The 21,952-nt window shown below is 37.6% G+C and overlaps 1 pseudogene across 1 annotated transcript in view; it reads left to right on the top strand.

The window, feature by feature from the left end:
• LOC143272642 (anoctamin-3-like) overlaps positions 1–21,952 on the top strand; it is a 138,113-nt pseudogene that overhangs the window by 104,768 nt on the left and 11,393 nt on the right. The window contains exons 5-7 of the transcript XR_013050270.1: positions 3,657–3,814; positions 15,312–15,412; positions 18,970–19,014. The product of XR_013050270.1 is annotated as an anoctamin-3-like (transcript). The remainder of the gene's footprint in view (positions 1–3,656; positions 3,815–15,311; positions 15,413–18,969; positions 19,015–21,952) is intronic.

Genomic DNA, 21,952 nt, shown 5'->3' with positions numbered 1-21,952 from the left:
AGACAGAATGGAGATATATACATATATTCATTCTATCTCAGTATATAATTTATTAAATCAACTTAAATTGAAACAGCACCAACATCTGTGTCACCCTGAGAAGCTGAGAACCTAAGAGTTCCTCAGACCACAAGGCTCCAACCTGGTGGAGAAAACCTCTCAGTTGGGGGTGAAGGAGGCCTGAAAACACTAATTCTAACAACAACAAGGAATCAGCAGCCATAGTAAGGAAAAGGCTAAACAAGCAACAAGCAAATGGTCTCCCTCCTGCTATGGCCTGTTTTACTGGACTGCTACAAGAAAGTGCCATCTGCATTTTGGGTAGCTCTTCCCACATCAATTGAGAATATCAGAAAAATTCTCAGTTGATGCTTCCTGCATAGATGATGCTAATTTGTTGCAAATTGACATGAAAACCAACCACCATAGTCCTGGTGAGCTACTTAATAATTCTGGAAAGTTTGTTAAATTTCTGCTCATTATAAAAAGGACTATGTACCACACCTTCTTGCCCTTGAGCTCAGGGTCTCTAGGAGATGCATTCACGTAGTAGACTGCTCTATTTGAATAGCAGCGCATATCAGGGCTCACGAGAAACATAACTAGTGTTGGGGTATGACATTCCTAGTCACTTCCTTTTGCTTCCTTCACCTGAATGACTTCCTGCTTTTTAGCTCCATGAACACTACTTCCTCACTTCATCGGACACTCAGTTCTCTCAACTGAAGCTGCACATCTGTACAGCTCTTCATAGTAGTTCAATATGCCTTTGTCTAAAATTATGTTAGTTCCCCGAGATGTTATGCATTTTGTCTGCATCTCAAGAATGTCTACTTAGGAAACATTGAACAACAAGCAGACACAGTCATCCAAATCATTGGGAGGCAGTAGAGAATGAAGGACAGCTGGATATTAGCTAAGAATGCAGACCTGGGCTCAAGAACTTGCTCTTCTGTGTGATCTTCAGCATTAGAATGGTACAGCACCCTTAGGAAAGTCACCAGGAGAATGTCTTCATTGGTATTTCTGGCTTTATTTGAGTAATTTATGTCTTGTCCAACTTTGAGGTGATAGTTTCTGTTTTATCCTGTTCTATTTTATTTTGTTATATATATTTTTAATGAATGAATGAAATCATTGGATAGATGAACAAATGAATGGAAACCTAGCTTCTAGGGTAAAGACTAACAACTGAACTGTCACTTATACCTGCTGGGAGATTGAAAATCAGTTTTCTCTATAGAGTGACACTGGGTATATCAACCACTGCAGGACAGGCCTCATGTTCAGGATTAATTGACCAACATATAATTGGACACAACAACTTTTTTGTTTGTTACAGTTTGGTGGGGATTTTGGTTTTTGTTTGTTTGTTTTATTTAGTTGGACAGGTGTGGTTTTATTTTGGGGTTTTGTTTGGTTTGGGGCAGTTGTGTTGTTTTATTGTAGTTTTGTTTGCTTTCTGAGAAAGAACTTGTGGGTAGGGATGCAGAGAAGATCTGGAAGAACTTAGGGGAGAGGAATAATAAGATCAAAATATACTTAAATTTAAAAATTGTTTTAAATAATAAAATATAATTAAAAAGAAGGTAATACAACTTATATAGTCTTAGTAGTATTTTAAGGGGGACATGGAGAGACATTTTGGAGCATTATAGAATGTTGGTTAAGTTATTTTTTTCCAACATAGTATTTTTATTGATTATTTGGGAATTTCACACAATATACCCTGATCACACTTGCTTTCCATTCCTCCCAGGTCCACTTTCTCATCCTTGTGCTCCCCCTCAATAAAAATGATACATCAAGAACAATTTTGTTGGCCATATACTCATTGGAGCATAGACAACCTCTTAAAGATAACTGAGTCTCTTGCCTACCACTACCCTTCCCCCAACACACACACACACACACACACACACACACATACACACACAACCAGTAGCCATCAGCTGTGAAAAGCTACACTTTCAGCATATTTATCACAATTATTTTATTAAATTTATTCATTTATTTTACATCATGACCACAGTTTCCCCTCTGTCCTCTCCTGCCATTTCTTCCCCCCACTTTCCCTCAACCCCCTACCCCAATTCATTGCTCCTCTGTTTCTGTTCAGAAAGGGGGCTGGCCTCCCATGGGTGTCAACAAAGCATGACATATCAAATTGAGGTAGGAGTAAGCTCTTCCCCTTGTATTAAAACTGGGCAAAGCAATCCAGTATGAGGAATATGTTTTCAAAAGCCAAGAAAAGTGCTAGGGACAGGTCTTGCTCCCACTGCTAAAAGTCCCACAAGCAGACCAAGCTACACAACTGTCCCACATATGTAAAGAGCCTAGGTCAGTCCCATTCAGGCCTCCTAGCTATTGGTCCAAACTGTGAGCTCCTATGAGCCCACGTTAGTTGTTTCTGTGGGTTCCCTTGTGATGATCTCGATCTCCTGGCTCTGGCTGGTACAATCCTTCCTCCCTCTCTTCAACAGGATTCCCTGAGCTCTGCCCAGTGCTTGGTTGTCGATCTCTGCATCTGTTTTGATTAGTAACTGGATGACAGCTCTCTGATGACAGTTCGGTTAGTCACCAATCTGATTCCAGAAAATGGCTAGTTCAGGCTACCTATCTACTGTTGCTAGGAGTCTTATCTGGAGTCATTTTTGTAGGTTTGGGGGAGTTTCCCTTGCATCAGGTTTCTTCAATGATTTCCTGTCTAGGCTGTTTCTCTTTGGGGGACTGGGGATTGTAGAACCCTCAATGTCTCTCATTCTCAACTATTGGGTCTGGAGTCATTGAAATCTCTGTAACAGAAGCTTTCCTGCCCATAATAGCAAGTGGCAGTACATATGGTATTTCACATGGTTTCATGGACCACAGATATCCACATGGCCCCCAGCTGCACCACAGAAGATGGAACTCAATATGGTTAAGTTATTTTAAGGTGAATCTTGCAAGGAAAATATCTAGATGAAATCTACCAGTTTATGAAAATGACTCTTACACGGATTACGAAGATCCACACTCAGTTCCCGAGGCTTGCTCAGTAAACGTTTTTAGACATTGAGCCACCTCCTCAGCATCTTTAACCAGTCTTGATGAGCTAGCTATGAGTGCACTATTTCCATCACCATCTATTTGCAGTCGTATCCTAAGAGTAAACATTTCCCGAAGCTTGCAGTTCAGGAATTATTGTATGGTCTCAGCATTATTGAACAACTGTTTAGAAAAGCAGAGATTTGTGAGAGTCTTAAATAACACATGGTGTTATGTTGGTTTCATTTCTTTCAGCCTTAGTGTCTTTATGTTTGAAATGTAAGTTGTGAATCAGCAAGATGAAGTATGAAAATAATTACATCTGGACATGACTTAGTCAGTATGGAAGATATACTAGCTGGTATTTTTTTTACAGAGACTTATTGAATAAAACATACAACTCAAGGATCAGCCATCAAGTAATAAATCTAATTACAATCCTGTTAGCTTGCCTTCCATTGTAGATTGCAGACTAGCTTGAATTATCTTTCCATGGTTTTCAGTAGGAGTCTAAAGCACACATTTATTTTTTCTGGTATCAGCTTCCTGGTGCCTATATTTAACATGCATGTTTATCTAACTTACACTATTAACAGTTTTGTTTTTGTTTTGTTTTGTTTTTTTAACAGAATGACATGAATTACATAGCATCCAGTGGACTCTTATTTAAAGATGGCAAAAGCGAATTGATTACATCCTGGTTTATCGAAAGACAAACATCCAATATGACAAAAGAAACACATTTGAAAAAAACCTCAGAGCAGAAGGTTTGATGTTGGAAAAGGAGGTAAAGGCTTTTCCATTATCAGTTTCTTTTTTGGACTAATATTCTGGGATACATACTATCAGTCATACTTTAATATATATGGTCTATGCATTTTCCCAAGTCCAAGAATAAAATAAAAACATATGTACTATTCCATTTAAATATTTATTTACTTTTTCATCTATGCATATCTGTACATTTTAAATATTTTTCAAAGGGTTTGGCTATTTTTGCAATTTTTGAAAACTGATTATGTAATGATTATGCCCATGCAAAGTAGGAAACCCTGAGTGAGGAAAACCAAATGTTGAAATTGTTCGCCAAGCTGCTGAAATGCAAGTTTGATTGCTAGAAGTATGGGCACCAACCTTCACCAGCCTCTTTGTTTTGTTTATATGAATCTTTTGAAAGGACTATTTTCTTTTTCCTTCTAGTAAAACAATAAAAGGATCAAGGCGTCTGGAAAAAAAATAGAACATAGAAAGGAAGAAATACATACTTTTCATAGTTCTATGATGATAAAATTGCCACTTTTGTTATTTTAGTTGAATATTCTATGGTTTAATTTGTTTGGTTTTAAACATCTATTTTATTGATTTTAAGTATGAGTACTAGTGATTGAGTACATACACATGAGTGCAGATGTTCTTGGAGGTCAGAAGCATTGGATTCCTTGGGCCTGGAATTTCAGGCAGTTGTAAGCCACTCAACATTGTTGCCGGAACTAGACTCTAATTCTTTGAAACAGCAGTACTCGTTCTTAATCACCGAGACATCTCTCTAGCTAAAGCTAAACAATTTTGAAATGGGCACATGAAAAACACTATGAGATCTTAAAATAGTATTTGAGCTATATTCTCGAAATCTTTGAAAACAGTTCTCCAAAGCAGCAGTATTTATAGACTTTCTTTCCTAAGTGGAATTGTACCACAATTCTCTTTTTTAATAATTTTGTTTTATTTTTTGAAATTATATCATGTCATATCATCCCTTCTCTTTCCTCCCTTCAGTCCCTCCCATTCACTCTTTGCACTATGTTAGATCCATAGCCTCTTTTTCTTTAATTGTTACACACACACACACACACACACACACACACACACACACACACACACAAACACACACTGTTAAAAATATAAATGCAACCCACTCAGAACTTATAATACACACACACACACACACACACACACACACACACACACACACACGACCTTAGGGCCGACCACTTGGTATTAGATGACTAATTGGGGGCTCTTCTCTAAATCACATTTTATCACATTAGAGAAAGATAAACCCCTAATGTAAAATAAATAAATAAACAAATGAAAATCCAAGAAACATGAAAATCAAGGCCAGGGTCCACATTGCTACCCAAATAAATCTCATTTCCTTTTCAGAACTTCCGAAGAGCTGGTTTCCTGCTAGCTGCCTCTCAGTATGTTTTATGCACAAAAACAAATCACTGTTATATCTACAACCAACTTAGCTTTTTGACTCTGCCGAATATCACAACATACGGATCTACTCAGACATTTTTAATTGTGTAAAAATTTAAATATTTGAACAGTTAACTTGTAATTGCAGTGTTAAAACTTGATTTTTAAAAATGCTAAGGTAAAAATGAAATATTGAGAATTTTCTAATAAGATTTAGCAAAATGTTGCTTGGGACTCAGAGATATGGTTCTGAAACCCTCTGACCCCATCACTTTCATTTTTCATTCTCAAAACATGTCTTAGAATTAATTTTTTTTTTTTTGGTTTTTTGAGACAGGGTTTCTCTGTGTAGCTTTGCGCCTTTCCTGGAACTCACTTGGTAGCCCAGGCTGGCCTCGAACTCACAGAGATCCGCCTGGCTCTGCCTCCCGAGTGCTGGGATTAAAGGCGTGCACCACCACCGCCCGGCAAAGAATTAATTTTTTAAAGTAATACATTTTAGGGAGTACTAAACTACTATCCAGTGTCTCCCTTAATAACTGAATTTATTTGTAATTATTAAAATTCTTTCCTACAAAACAGTAGATACACAATGAGTTCACAAGAAGAAAAGGTTTATTTACACACTGCCACATGACACAGAACAGAGAAAGTGAAATTCTTTTTTTTTCTTTTTCTTTTTCTTTTCTTTTTTTTTTTTTTTTGAGACAGGATTTCTCTGTGTAGCTTTGTGCCTTTCCTGGAACTCACTTTGTAGACCAGGCTGGCCTTGAACTCACAGAGATCCACCTGCCTCTGCCTCCCAAGTGCTGGGATTAAAGGCGTGCACCACCACCGCCCGGTGCGAAATTTTTATTTTAACTTTTTATCTAATATTTTTCTTATTTTTCCTGGGACCGTTAACTCAGAATATCACTACCTCTAGAAATTAGACATATCAAAGGGTACTTATTGAAAAAGAGTCCTATAGACTGCTTTATTCGTTTGATTTCCTTGTGATTTCTACTTCACAGAAATAAGAGCACATACTTCCTAACCGTTCAAAGCAGTTTATGCACACACAAATTACACTCCGTACTGGTAGTCTTGGTGCTCAGATGATTTATGTTCACCTATGTATTCACTAAGTAATTTTACAAACACCGAGCAAGCTTCTACAGAAACCGATATTTAAAGTGGACCAAATCATTGAGTATACTGAGTGACACTTGCCTATACAGACCAGACATACACACCGGGTACCATGACAGACATGATCACTGCTTCTCTCTACTCTGTTGGGTCTTCTTGGCCAAAGTTCAGATGTTGTTGAGTCTTTTGCCTTATTCCTCTGAATTAATACAAAGAAAAATACTCCATGATGCATTAAAAAACAGTTATGTTCCACACTGACAGGGATGTTTCTCTATTCTTGTGGTTTCTGTTTATATTGGCACACAGCAAGATAGAGCTCTCTGAGTCCTGCTATTGCTGGACAGAGGATGCTCATTCTAGTTGCATAATTACGTTTTTCTCAGCTTCACTTCACTTTCTTCACGTTTAATCCACACATTAAAGAGTTAGGAAAGCCGGGTAAGTAGGTGAATCAAGCTGACTGCCTAGATCCTTGGACCTGCTGCTTCCACCACTGGAGCCATTGTACTGTTAGTATTATTTCCTCTCTCCTACCAGTGCTCCCCTGTTAAAATAAATGTGTTGTTGTTGATGAAGATGGTGATGGTGGAAAATATTAGGGGAATCCATTTGTCCAGATTTCGTATTACTAGTGTTAAATCTGAGTTGGATGTTTTTATATTTTCCCTTCTGTAAATGCCTCATTAAATTTGATGTAGGTAACACTAAGGAACTCTGGTTGTGTTTCCAAGAGAGGAGAAAAACCGTGGTGGGGAACAAAGGAATATGAGGATGAAAGGAGGAGACCGAATATAGAGAGAAGATTTTTAATTGTGTTAGTAGATATTAACTACACATAATAGATTTTATTATGATACTTCCATACCCGTATAATAATTCAAACAAAGCAATGTTATGTAAGGAATGTGGCTGGGTGCTATGTATAAACTGAAAGAAAATTACTTAACTGAAAAGGAGTCTCTATTAGTCAGAGTTCTCCAGGGATAAAGAACTGGAATGAATACCTATTAGAAAATGTGTTTATTAGATTGGCTTACATAGCAGATAATCCAACTATTTGCACACAGGAGAGGCTGAGGAATCCAGTAGCTACACAGTCAACAAGAGTGGGCACCTCAGCACTCACAATCTGGCTCTGAGGGTCTAGATGATAGATACCTGGAGATTCACTAGTTCTTAGTCCAGATTGGAAAAACAAAGGGTTCTAATGTCACAGAGTGGGCTCACCAGTAAGGAGCTAAGGCAGTCAGATGCACACTCCTTTCCTCAGACCTCTTATATCTGCACAGTCACTAGAAGCTGCTGCCTACTCTACAGGATGCCCCATCTATTTACTTCTCCAGAAAATATCCTCACAGACACATACAGAGAGGTGACTGTCTTAGTTTATTCCAGATCTCATAAAACTGGCAACAAAGATTAACACTCACAGAGTCCATCATAGAAATACAGAGAAAGAATTCTACCCATAGAAAAAAGCAGTAACAAAACTTATTACTGTCTAGAAAAGAGCTAGGCTTCTTTTTTGAATGGAGTATATAGAAGGAACATTAATTATTGTAATTCTGAGAAATACAAGTAGAGATATTTGAAGGCTAGACATAAATGAAGATTATGACTTGAAGATAAGTACTCTATCTAGTCAATGACAGTATGAACCATATACTGGGAAAAGGGCAGTAGTGATAACAGAAATCAAAATAAAGAAAAGGAAAAACCCTACAGAATGATAGGAGAGGAGAACAGGCATGTGAAATCATCAGGGATAAACTCAGGTATAACTGTATTTAACAAGGCAATTCCACGTAATTTATCTGGTAATCAAGAGAGGTTTATTTTTGAGATAACTTACAGCCAATAAGGGGTTGGTTACAGGATCCAGGAGAGATGAGGTGCCATCCAGCAGAGAACTCTAGCTTTGTCTCCCATCTAGATTCCAGGAACATGAGGTATTCAGAAGGGGGCCAGATATGTATGCACCATGAGTCTTAAGGGGCTCCCTCTCAGCCATGCCCCAGGGACAAGCCAGCCCCAGGGGCAGGTTATAGACAGGAGTGACAGTTACCTGCTATCAATCTAGGGGCGGTGTTTCAAGATCAAAGCTGGAATGGCTACCCACTACACTCAGGAGCCTTAGGGAAGATCTGGTCATGGGAAAACATACTGCAGAAAAGTTCAAGACCAGAAGGAGATCTGTTCGTTGGAGGATGTGGAAGCCTTTAGGGCAAGCAGTAAGAATGACTTCTCTGAGAAGACAGATGTACAATATGCTAGCATGTAGTAGATGATGAAGTACACTATCAAGAGCAGATAATGGAAAATAAGCACACATCATTCACCTGCTTGTCTGGGTGAGAGGTGAAAAAACCACCAGGTTGGAGTGGGTGAACACTCTAGTGAGATTGCTGTCCATATTTTCTATTCACTTTTTTACTTTTTTTTTTAAGATAGGATGTTTAAATGATTAGGAGTAAGATTCAAGAGAAGGGGAGGGAATCATAGAGGAAGGAAATAGAAGGGAAAAGTCATGAAAAGGAGACAAGGAAAAGAGCACTGGGGAAACAGAGAAAATGATGTAATCATTAAAATCCCCAAAATAAAATAATAAATAAAATGCCTTTAGGAAAGAGTAAAGGCAGCGATTATAAAATATAGAGGAAAATCACTAAATTATGCATTTGTATTGTCATTATCTATTTATTGTGTGTATGTTTAGTTGTGTGTGTGTGTGTGTGTGTGTGTGTGTGTGTGTGTACCACAAATATCTGCCTCCACACATAAAGAGATCAAAGGGAAATTGCAGAAGTATGTTCTCTCCTTCTAATATGTGAGCCCAGTGAACAAACTCATTTCATCAGGCTTGGCCATGATCACCTTTACCCACTGATCCATCTCATCAGCCCCTTAACTTTTACTTTAAATTTAATTTTACAAGAATTTATCTTGCCTGTTACAGGTACTTTCACAAAATATGATCCTGATCTTGATAGTGAAAAAAGTTTTTACATTTAGCTTATTAGAATTTTATTTATTATTTATGGTTTCATGCATAAATCAACCTGCTACAATAAATAGATTACAAATAAACAAAAGCATTTTTCTAAAACAAGCATTCTAGCATTATATCATAAAACATACATACTGTTTCAACATAGTGAAGACTGTAGCAGGAATCTTAAAAGATCTTATTAATAAAATCAAACCTGAGGCCAGTTATTGGGGTGAACATTAGAAGATCAGAGAGACAGAACAAGCCACAGCTAACCTCGCCTGGCCAATTTCTCAGCTGATGTTGTTTCCTCAGACTGGAAACCGCTGTGTCCTCATATCCGAATGGCTCTCAGCTGAACTGTGCTGCTCAAAACCTAAAAGCTTAACCAGCCAAATGCTTCTGGTTTCTGTATTCACGCCTTATATATCTTTCCTTTCTACTGTCACTCCCTGAGATTAAAGGCTCGCTTTCTGGGATAAAGGTGTGTGTCACCATGCCTGGCCATTTCCAATGTGGCCTTGAACTCACAGAGATCCAGAGGGATTTCTACCTCTGGAGTGCTAGGATTAAAGGTGTGAGTGCCACCATTTTCTAGCCTTTGTATTTAGTGGCTGTTCTGTCTCTGACCCCAGATAAGTTTATTAGGGTGCACAATATTTTGGGGGAACACAATACCACCACATTTTGAAATTCCTCGTTTTAGTCTTCTAACACTGAGTACAAATTATCACAGACTTGGCATCCTAAAAATAAAACCCATTTTGTTCACTCAGAATTTTGGAGTTGAGAATTTTGATATTAAGTGAAGGAGCTGTTTGCTCAGTTTCTGTGCAGAACACAAATCAGCCTAAGTCAAATTATTTCCAGAATGTCTTTGTGCCTGGACCATGGAACATTCTTTGAAGCTTTCAAGGTCGTGACACATTTCAGTTCCTGAGGATTGGGTGCCCATTGCTTTGGTAAATTTCATCCCTTAGAGAGCATCCTCATTTTTTTTTTTACTACATACCCACTCTGCAAAAACCACCAGCGATGTATCTTACCTGCATCCTTGTGCTATTTGCAGTCTGAATTGCCAGGAAGAGATCAGTTCCTTTTATGGAGTCATAACCCATGGAGGATAATCTGTCCTCTTTTTTTTTTTAAGATATCAAATGTGGCATGTAACATAATATCTAATTGTGGAGTATCATATAACATATTCACATATCCCAGGGATATAATGATCAAGTACAGTGAAGAACAGAGATTCTGAGAGTCCTGTCCATATCACTACTATTAAAAAAAATCAACACTCTGAATTCTCCTGTTAAGCAAGAGGTTTAGATGATAGAATATAACCTCAGTAAATTTTGGAATAAAATGCTTTTATAATTAAAAACTCATTGGTATGAAAATACTCATAACTCTCTGAAATATCAAATCCAGTATTTTAAGGTTAGTGATACAGAATAGTGGATGCCCTTACAGGCCTTGAGTGCCCAAGGATGTCAGTTTAGTGACCAGCACTCACCCCTCAAATTTTTTTCAGTATAATGAACATTTAAAACATTAATTAGCTTTCAACGTTTCTCTTATTGAATGTTATGTACGTTGGATTCAATTTTATTTGATAAATATTGAGTTGAAAATATTTAGCATTTTTTGTTGATAGAAGGGAAAAGAGTTTTATGAAGATATTACAAGGCATGAATTTGCTAGCTAAAATATGGAGGTTAGAAATCTGTCCATGTTTACAAATGAATATGCACGGAGCTAAACACTGAGTCTGGCAGAAAGAACTCAAATAGTCATTAAATTTCGTGCCAGTATGAACAGTTTCTAAAAGAAAGCATCATCAACTGACAGTGTGTATTTTAGGGGACATCTTTGTGCACAGGAAGGTTATTTGTCACTAGGAAGTTTCTGTCTTGTAATACAGTTTCTATCAGCAATTTGCCTTGCTCCTGGACATGGAGGATGCCTTTAGAGACCACATACTCTTTTCTTTGTTCTGTATCCAAATCATGCAAATAACTTTGTGAAAACATGATTTCGAAGTTTCCTCTTCACCCGGGAGTAAGTGTTCTTCCCCTTGGGAATTTTGGGTGGAATAATTAGATAATAATGAGAAGTGTGAAGGTTGTGGGTGTTTTGTTCCTCTGAGAAGCCTGCTTTCACCGGAGATGAGCAGAAGAGACCCAGATTGGCAGCTAGTGCTTCTAAAACGGAAGGTGATCTTTCTCCCTGACAGCACCATCTTGTCACCAATAGCATCAGCTCACCTGCGACCAGCAGAGAATGAAACCAGTTGACTTTTGTGTTCTCCGATGGTGGCAAAACAAAGGAGAAATTAAGTTGAGAAGCTATAGAAAATATGAGTTCATCCTGGTTAAAATGGTCTTTCAGTATGTATGCAGTTAAAACTAAGGCATGAAAATGAGATACATTCTAGCTGTGTGCACTTAGCCTGACATTTTACCCAGTGATGACAGTCACTGAAATGCAAAACCCCTCCTTCCAAAGCAGCCTCTTATTTTAGGTGGTTAGATTATTTCACATTAAGAGCTTGACAGCAATGAATTAAGAACCTGCAAGAGGCAAGCTGTTCTTGGTGCTATTTTGGATCCTGACATAGTGCCCCACTGCAGAAAGTCAGGATCTTTGCATTTGCTGTTTTCCTTATTTCTTGCTCAGGTGTAAGTTAGACAAAATGTAGACTCAAAATAACTTAGCTCACCAGGCATGGTGGAACCCATTTGTGGTCTCAGTTCTCTGCAAACTGTGACAGAAGGATCATGAGTTAAAGGCCAGCTGGGTCTATACAACTAGTTCCAAACAAATACAGGCTACACAGAGAGACCCTATCTGAAAATAATCGAGCATAATAATAATAACAACAAAATAATGATAATGGTAGAAGTAAATAAAAATGAAAGTTAACTAACTCATTCATCTTTACAGTGCATGGTCAGTGAGTCTGATACAGAATTAAATGCATGGATATACATGCCATATGTCTTCACATAATAGAAGGGAAAACACTATAGGAAAGAGAGGAAATTGACTTAAGAGGCAAAGACAAGAAGTATCAGTGAGTGTGTCAGAAGTGGTGTGAATGAGACAGCAATGGCAGATTGTCTAAGGATGGGACCATTTTTAAATAGTAGCTATGAACAAAAGTAAATCTCTTTCCCAAGCTTACACTTATACAGTTACTATTTTGTTTTTATAGTTTATATTCAATTTATATTACAAGATAAAAATATTTAGCTGTTTAACTTATGTCTTGATTCAAGTCACTGTACATCAGAGACCTTGGTGTGTTTTTTTTTTTGCTCTGTTTTGTTTTTGTTTTTGCTTTTCATTTTGCCTTTGTTTACAATTCCTAAGTTGTTCCTGACTTTATGCTTATTATTACCACAAATCCGGAACCAAAGGTGTTCAAAACCAAGGTACAAGCTCCATCAAAGGGAAACCAGATAGCTACTTACAGAGGAGCAAAAGGACAGATCTCGAGATGATTTATAATTCACCTGTGTTTTAAACACCAGCTGAATTTGTTCTTCAGTATCTGTGATCTAAATTAAATGCTGTTGCCACAATACCATGCTGTGGAATGTTCTGTATGCTGTGTATGTGTTGCTCTGATTGGTTGATAAATAAAATGCTGATTGGCCAGTAGCTGGGCAGGAAGTATGGGTGGGATAAACAGACAAGGAGAATTCTGGGAAGAGGAAGGCTGAGTCAGGAGATGCCAGCCCGTGGTCCAGGGAGCAGCATGTAATGACACACAGGTAAAGCCATGGAACACATGGCAATTTATAGATGAACAAAAATGGGCTGAGTTTAAGTGTAGGAGCTAGTCAGTGGTAGGCCTGAGCTAATGGCCGAGCAGTTTTAATTAATAAAAGCCTCTGTGTGTTTACTTGGGTCTGAGTGGTTACAGGACCAGGCGGGACTCAGGAATTTTGTAAGTGGCTGTGGGACATTGGTGCCAGGTGAGCACAGAAAAACTTTCAGCTACAATACCATGCAATTTTAAAGGGATAGGCAGGATGAAAAGAATGTAAGTTGTGCTCTGAAAGTGAAAGACTAGCTGACACAATTAGAATAGTGGGCATCTAAAATCAAAACTAGGACCTTCATTAATGCCTAAAAATAATTTCATACAAATAAGGCCAAAAAAGTATAGTAGAAGATGAAATATGTCTTCCACTTGTTCTGGGTGGGAGAATCATTTAAGTGGAAGGCTTAAGTTTTCGGTTTTAAATTTTAATTTACTTATTTATTTTTATTTTGTTGTGTGGTGCTGAGGTTCAAATACAGATTTGGAACATGCTAAGAAGGCCCTCATTAGTTCTATGGGAGTTCTAGCAGCAAAAGTTTTTTTATTATTATTATTCCTATCATGCCTACATAGAAACCTTTCCATTAAGTCTGGAACAGTCATTATAAAGTGCCTGGCAAAATCATCATGATAACCTCTTCTTTTACCTTGATCAATGACAATATCTAGATGGATTATAAATATGTTTAAGTAGTTATTTGAATAAATAAGTAGTGCTTGTAAAACTGTATGTAATTTGCAACACTAATAGATTCACCAGTGAGTGTGTGTGTGTGTATGTGTATAATTTCAATAATTATATAAGAGAAAAGGTCATGAATTTGAGAGGTAGGAGTGCCAGAGGAGTTGGATGGAAAGAGAAATGTTGGAAATTTTATAAATGCATGAAATTCTCCAAAATTTACTTAAAATTATAGATGTTTTCCCAAGCATAGGTAATATGTTTAATGTTGGACTAAATTTAAAGACCTATAGAAACTTAACATACTATGTCTACTTCTGGCATGGGCAGTTACAATTTTCACAATATTTTACCTTTAAATAAAAACAAACATTTTAAGCAGAAAGGGGGCTTCAGAAATTTTGCTAGCATTAGACTGTCTTGTATTGTTTTTCTTGTGATTTGCATGATTCTATGCCTTCATTAAGCTTATAAATGTAACAGTCCATCATGTCAAGGGCATCTTATCACTTAACTAGCTCATTTTCCTCAGAATAAACTGTACCCAGCAAATAGTTGAAGGATTAGATAGGTACTTCAAAAAATGTGGCAGTAGGATAAATGGATTAGTTAATTAAAGACTTCTGATGATTTTCAGTGTTTTATGCACTCTCTGAGTGAAAATGAGGGTCTTGATTATCTGACATGAAGAATAACTTGAAACTCTTAGTTGTCTTATAACTGCTCTGAATAGGGAATCTACATTTTAATAATGGTCAATGCAAGAAAATTATGATGTCTATTTCCTGTACACAGTAACTGAGCGAGGACAAGGACCCACTAGTCCTTGCACTTGTTAAGCAACTATGACATCACATTTTGGGGAAAGGAAAGATTTTATTGAAGATCTGCCATCGAGAAGACATCAAATGTGTCATTTCAAATGGCAGAGGTTGGGAGAATACATAGAGGGGAGTGAAGAGAGAAGCTTACTGTTGATTTGACGACCAGAAGCGAAAGCATTAAGGTTCTTTTATACCGTCAGAGATAAGCACAATGCCTATTCATGGGTCACATGTTTCTTTCCAGGGGAGTTATAATGTTTTGTGTGGGAATTCTGACTTTATGTTATCAAAAGGCCATGACTGAGATGAAGAGCTTTGTTTTATGGATGTCCATCAGGTTCCAAACCAACTGCCTCTGAAGGCAGTTCCCTACAAATAATTTACAGACACTTTTATATTTAGGAAGTTTATTTATGGGTGTACATACATTTACATTTCTTAATGGCATTTAATATTTTAAATACTTTTATCAAGAATTTTTGACCATATAATTTCCCTTTATATAAGTAAGAATGATCCTTGTATAGCCACAGCGATAATATTTCTTTCTTTGAAAAAATTATGGTAGAATTTCATCAGTTCTGATTCTAAATAATGGTACTCTCTGCTATCCCTTTTCAGCCAGCTATTGCAAACCCCGACATTATGTTTATTAAAATTCATATTCCGTGGGACACACTGTGCAAGTATGCAGAGAGGTTGAACATCAGGGTGCCCTTCAGGTACTTTTATGTATTATTTCTTTTTTTTCTCAATATTATTAGGATGACTCTGTCTTTTGTAACACCTAGCAGCAATAAATGTGGATTTTATTCAGAGGAAATTATTTCTCTTTTAAATTTTGGGCTATATTAGATTGTTTTTCCCTTAAATTGTTTGACTAATGTGGTAAGCTTTCTGATTCCATGGACATGTAATATCATTTTAAGGTAGACTTGCCTAGAGATAAGGTAACACAATTATTTTCAGATTTCAACTTTAAGCAACTCCCAAGATCAATCCTCATCCTTATTTCATATGAATGTAATATAACTCTGATAATGGTTAGCAAGAATAGTTTTTCAGACCAGGTCATCTGGGACAATTTCTGAGCTCTGGCTTCAATATCAATCAGTAAGTGATAAAAATAGATGACCTTCTTTCAAGGATTTTCAGTCCTTCTTTTGGGCAAAGAAATGTGTTGGCCTAGCTTGACTATCTGGTATTCAATGTAGAATGTACCAGTTCCCCCATCATGTGCCATTGTAGCTTTTATAGTGCACACACTATATGCAGAGTGTTGACTCGATTGATAATAAGAGTACTTCCATGAATGTAGAGTTCAACAGATCCCATCAGATGCTAAGAAGGAATAAAAGTTTCAAGAAAAATGAGATTGCAAGTACCATAGTAAGTGTAAGTGAACACTGAGTTCAAATAAAAATATGAAATTTTCCTGTTAGATGCTGGAAAGGCTTATGTTAAGCCTCAAGATCATTCAAGATAAAAGAGGGGATGCTGATGCAAGTGTCTTGAGACATGTGAAACATGTCAAGCCTCGAAAGATGCAACCTCAGTCATTGTGCAGAAATACGCAATTAAACATTATTTACATAAATTTTCCATTATATTGTGTTTATGTTATCTAGAAATAATTTTAAATGTACATAAGGATGTCTGAAGGTTAGCTAAAAAATACCAGGCTGTTTTTCATAATTTTGTATATCTATTCAGTACTGTATATTAAGAGTACTCTAGAACTAGTTCCTTTAAAATATGGACAGACTACTGTATAAAATCATCATCATCTTAATTAACAAAAGCACATACCTTTTAAAGAACAAGATTTTTATTATTGAATGAATTATTCATTCTAAATTATCCATGAAAATATTTACTTGTGAAACCTATTACATTCCAGAGAGAAAAGCTACAATCTGGGTCAGCAAGATGGCTCAGCAGGTAAAGGCACTGGATGCTGAACCTGAGGATCTGAGTTTGACCTCTGGAAGGAAAGACCTTCCCTCTGACCTCCATCTGAGTGCCTAGCACCCAGATGCTTACACACACAGTGATAAATAAATAAGTAAATGTAAACCTAGCATTTTGTTTCAGAGAAACAAAAGCCTAAAATTTTCAAATCACTTGTAATATATGCATGCCTTTTAAACTTCTGTCTATGTTTGAAAAAAAATGAAAGAAGATACTTAAAATGCAAATTTAGTTAGACAAAGCAAGCCTTGAAATTTTACATCTGAATTCAGTGTTGGAATATGGCAAGAACATTTTAAATCTTTCTGAAGACTGTGGCCTATGTTCTACTCTAGAAAAACCAAACCCAGTTGCTGAATGTATGTAAAGGATACTTACTAGACTGGCCTCCATGACACAGTCTGGGCAGTCCAACAATAACTGTCTTGCACTGAAGAGGCTAGGAACCTAGCAGATGGTCAATTGACGGGGCAAGGGCCCTCACCAGTCCCAATCTGGGGCTTTAGGCCTGGAGGATTCCTGGAGAATCACTGATGTTCACTCCACCTTGGCAGCCTGAAGAAGCTGGGTTCTGATGTCTGTGCAGGATGGCTGGCATCAGCAGCATTAACAGCACAGATGAACTTACCAGCAGGAAGGTGAAGGAAAACAGGCAAAAGCAAAGCCTCCTTCTTCTGTCTCCTGGGTGTGTGCTGCCAGGCAAAAGGTCACTCACATTTATGGTGCATCTTGCCAGGTCAAATAACCTGGTAAAGAAACTCTCTCACAGGAGTGCACAGCAGTTTGCCTCTTAGTTGATTCCAGATACTGTCAAGTTGACAAGTGAGACAGACCATCACAATCTGTGACTGAAATTAAATATGTTATCTCAGAGAGCTTCTTGAACATTTTTAACTGCATTATAACTGATGATTAATTACTAATTGCACCACCATGGGATTCACTGAGTTTCTGAGGTGTGTTTTAGTGGTTAAGTTAGAGGATCATTTTGGAAGGCTCAAAAATCAGATATCTGAGTTCCAATAAGAGGATATAGAATAAATTACTCATAAATAAGTTAACCTTTGCCATAACAGTTGTTATCTCTGAAACCAAGTGTGTTACACTTCTTTGCATATCTCTTTCCAACAATCACATATTCTTGTTTTGTTTCATGAGCTACTGAGCTTAACCAGGCTCTCCACATTGCCACAAATCTGGAGCTACCCAATGGTGGGCTCACCAGTTTGTGTATAACTGAAGACAATGACTCCTACTTTTCCAATATCGATCAATAGCTAGTAATTCCCCAGGGATGGGAAGGGCCCCATCAGTCTCTCCATATCCATGAGTGAATGATGACAGATTTAGTTTTACGATGTTCTAGTTCAGTCATAGCTACACTCATGTTTGCAATGACTACCCCAGACCAGAAGATGGCATTTCATCTGACTCTCCACATTGTTCATGCCTCCACCTCCATGGTGTTTCCTGAAGCCTAGAGAGGGTGGTATCAATGTCATGTTCAGGCCTGAACACTCATTCTCAGCACTGTATGCTGCCCTGGGCTCTGCATTCACAGTTATTCATTGCAAATCTACTAGATCGGCCTATGGGCATTTTTGTGAAATATTTTCTTGATTAATGACTAATGTTTGAGGGACCTAGCCCAACGTAGGCAGTGTCATCTCTGTGCAGGTGGTCCAGGTTTGTATAAGAAAGCAACATGAGCAAGCCAGAGGAAGCAAGCTGCTAAGCAATGTTTCTCCTTGGCCCCTGCTTCAATTCCTGCTTATGGGTTCCTGCCTTGAGTTCTTGCCCCATTTCCCTCAGTGATGAAATAGTACATGGAAGTGTAAGTCTAGATGAACCTTTTCTTCCCAGGTCAATATTTGCTTAGTATTTTATCATGATAACAGAGAACCAAATTAGAACAATTACATATGTGTTTAAAAGATTGATGGATAGATAGACGATTGCATTAATGACTTTATATAGCATGGAAAATAAATAATCCAGTTAGTAAGTACTGAGTTACAGAAGACAGACTTTCAAATATTTAAGAACAATGTATCAAAAATAACCTATGCATTTAAAATTATTTTGTTATAGTTACTTTGTTATATTTCTTATATTTTTATTAAATTATCATTATGCTTCTAAAATTTGCATTTATTTGTCTTCATGTTATAATGTAATGGCTTAATTTCAAATGACTTAATTTCCTAAGTATATGAAAATGGAGTGTTGATACACTTAATATTGTTGAATACTGCCATTTCCTAGTTTAACTGTATTTTCTTCAGATGATTTCTAATTTTTTTTTCAGGAAAAAATGTTACTACACTGACCAGAAGAACAAATCAATGAGCAGGTTAGTGAATGCTTCACATTTTTATTACCAATTTGTCATTTACAAAAATATAAAGAACACCTTCGATTATCCATGTCTTCAGTTAAAATTTTAGGAAGAAAATTATGTTGATTCCTTGAAACAATTTTTTAATTTAACAGCATTTCTTTATTGAATCTTTGGGAATTTCACATCATGCACCCTAATTCTGCTCACCTCAAAGTCCCTTTGCCACATCCTCCCCTCATCCTTGCAGTAACTCCACCTCAAAGAAAGTTGAAAAGAAATCAGTCCAATCCAAAACAAAACAAACAAAAATCAGAAACAAAACAAAAACAAATCTCTTCAATCCTCCATCTTCCCCAACACTCGAACACATCTTCCTCCATCCTGGTGTCTTTGGGAGCCTGGGTGTGTCACACTAGATTCCCTTTGCCAATGCAGCTTTACTTACAATTATTCATTACAATGAGTCATTGGTCTGATTCAAGGCCCCTGGTTTCCGGTATCTTTATCATTGGATCTCACAGAATCTCCTCTCAGATATCCCACCAATCCAGCAGTAGCATTTCACAGGACCAGTCCCTTCATGAGCTCCAGCAAGTCCTTGATGGGGTCAATGTTTGGGTGGGCAAACTCCAGGCCTGGCTGGGGCCCTGGGTGGTTGTCGAGTTTGTCAATCCAGGCCACTGGAGCCTACCCCCTCAGACAAGGGGAGGAGATAGCTCCCCTAAGCCCATGCCATCAGGGTCAGTTCTCTCTTGCCTGTGGTGAGGTGTGGTGCCATCTCTCCCATCAGGGCCAGGGACAGCTCTCTTGCTGCAGTGTCCAGCAAGGGACATGGACAGCTATCCCAGGGCCAGTGAAGGATGGAACCGGTTCAGCATGGCCCTCTGATTTCATTATGCATACTTCCTATGCCGCTCCCCACCCCCACCCCCACCCCCCGCCGCTGCCCTGTGGTAACATCAACACAGACCTCAGCTGCAACAAGGGCCACAGACCCCAGCTGCAAGAGGTCCATGGTCCCAAACATGGCTCTGGGCAGCAGCCTGGGCCTGGATGTTACCATGGCCCCAGGCTATGGTGCAGGCCACTGAGATCGGCATGACCCCAATGGCAGCTTGGCTCCTGGACACTAGCACAGCTCCAGGTGACAGCCCAAAACCTACAAATCTGCATGGCCCTTGTGGCAAGAGGAGCTGTGGAAATCAACACAGACCCTGGCTGCAGTAGGGCCACATATCCAGACATGGCCCTTAGCAGCAGCCTGGCCTGGACATAACCATGGCACCAGATAGCCTTATGTGCCACTTATGTCTCTGTATAGCCCCAGAAGCAGCACCAACATGGTCCCTGGCTACTGATCAGACCCCATATAACCATGTGGCCCTCAGTTGCAACTGGAGACTCAGGGTCTGTTACAGAACTAACTTTTCAACTATGTTATTAATAGGTCTATTTTTTGAATAGTCACTTTTCAGATATATAACTAAAGAATAAAATTTTGAATATTAAAATCTATAAAAAGTATTTTACATAAAAATACAGCTTGGTTTTGAAGTTAACTTAAATTTAAATGAATCCTACATATTGGTATGTGTAAAATTTACAATTTGAACGATAGTTTCACAATTCTAAAATGGTCTTTTGTCTATGGTACTCAACATTTCAAGTAAAATTAAAAAGAACACTGTACCATGTTGTTTTGTGATATTTTATGTTGACTATTTTCTGTTTAAATTCATAAAATTTAAATTTAGGTATTTGGAATATTAATAAAAGCTGTCCCTCACATTTCATTTCTTGTGAACAGTTTTCTTCATTTTTTTTTATTTTCTTGGATTCAAGTGGTGAGTACAGGGCATCACACAGTAAAGGGCGTCAGCATCAAGTGACAAGAAAAATTTTCTGTTGCTTGTTTATGTTTGTTTCCATATTCACTTGAGGAGAAGATTGATTGTGAATTTTATTTCAATTTGTTTTAGGATAAAAATGTAAATTCTGTATGTGAAAGGTGAACATAAATGATCATTGTTTACAATATTTTTAAGCATAGTCACTAAAAACTATACAAAGCATAAAATTTATATCAAATGCACACATTTATTTTTATTAGTGCATTTCCTTTATTGCAATAGAAAAGATGTTTGTGCCTGGTTAACTTTGGCTGGTAAACACTAAGAGATAAACAACCTAGGCAATTATCCAGCTTCTGAAGATCATCATATCTCTAGACCCCTTTAGAGGAAATAACTAAAGCATTATTATGGCAACATTTAATTTTTATTTACAAAGCATTTTCATGTTCAAATATTAAGGCATCATCAAAATAGCCTGCAATGAGGATAGAACAAAAGGTAACCAGTGTTGCAGATGAGGAAAAATAACAGACTCTCTTACGGTCCCCCTACGCCCACACCCACAGTCCCACTCAGAGCTTTCCCAGATGTTTGACAGTTTGCATTCTGGTCAGATACTCAGAGCCCTTTGATCTATATTTCTAGCTTACATAGAATTATCTTACCTTGCCCCCAGATTTTAATAAAAGACACTAAAACTGTAATCATGTTTTATCAGAAAATCCAGCATTTCAAAGATGCCCAAGATAATAAACATGTTTGGATGTTGAGAATATGACAAATAGTGTTGGTGTCAAAGTTTGTAGCAACACAAACAGTATCTCAACCTTCATTTCTCACCTTATTACCTTGACTGAGCACATACTGAACTATTTCTACTATCCATTTAGTTCTCAAGGTGTCATTTCACTTAATAATGAAAAAAACTAAATGAAGCTCAAGGAAATAAATTAATTAGACTCTAGAATCTGGTTTCAAATCCAGGATTGATAATATTTTATTGGTTGAAGTATTAAGGCAACTCCACATAGTTAAAAGGGAGGTTTATTTTGTGGGGTAACTTACAAGTACAGGGATAGGTTACAGGGTCCAGGAGA

Source organism: Peromyscus maniculatus, chromosome 4 (assembly GCF_049852395.1).
Source record: "Peromyscus maniculatus bairdii isolate BWxNUB_F1_BW_parent chromosome 4, HU_Pman_BW_mat_3.1, whole genome shotgun sequence".
NCBI lineage: Eukaryota > Metazoa > Chordata > Mammalia > Rodentia > Cricetidae > Peromyscus > Peromyscus maniculatus.
This window is presented reverse-complemented; position numbering and strand designations above follow the sequence as displayed.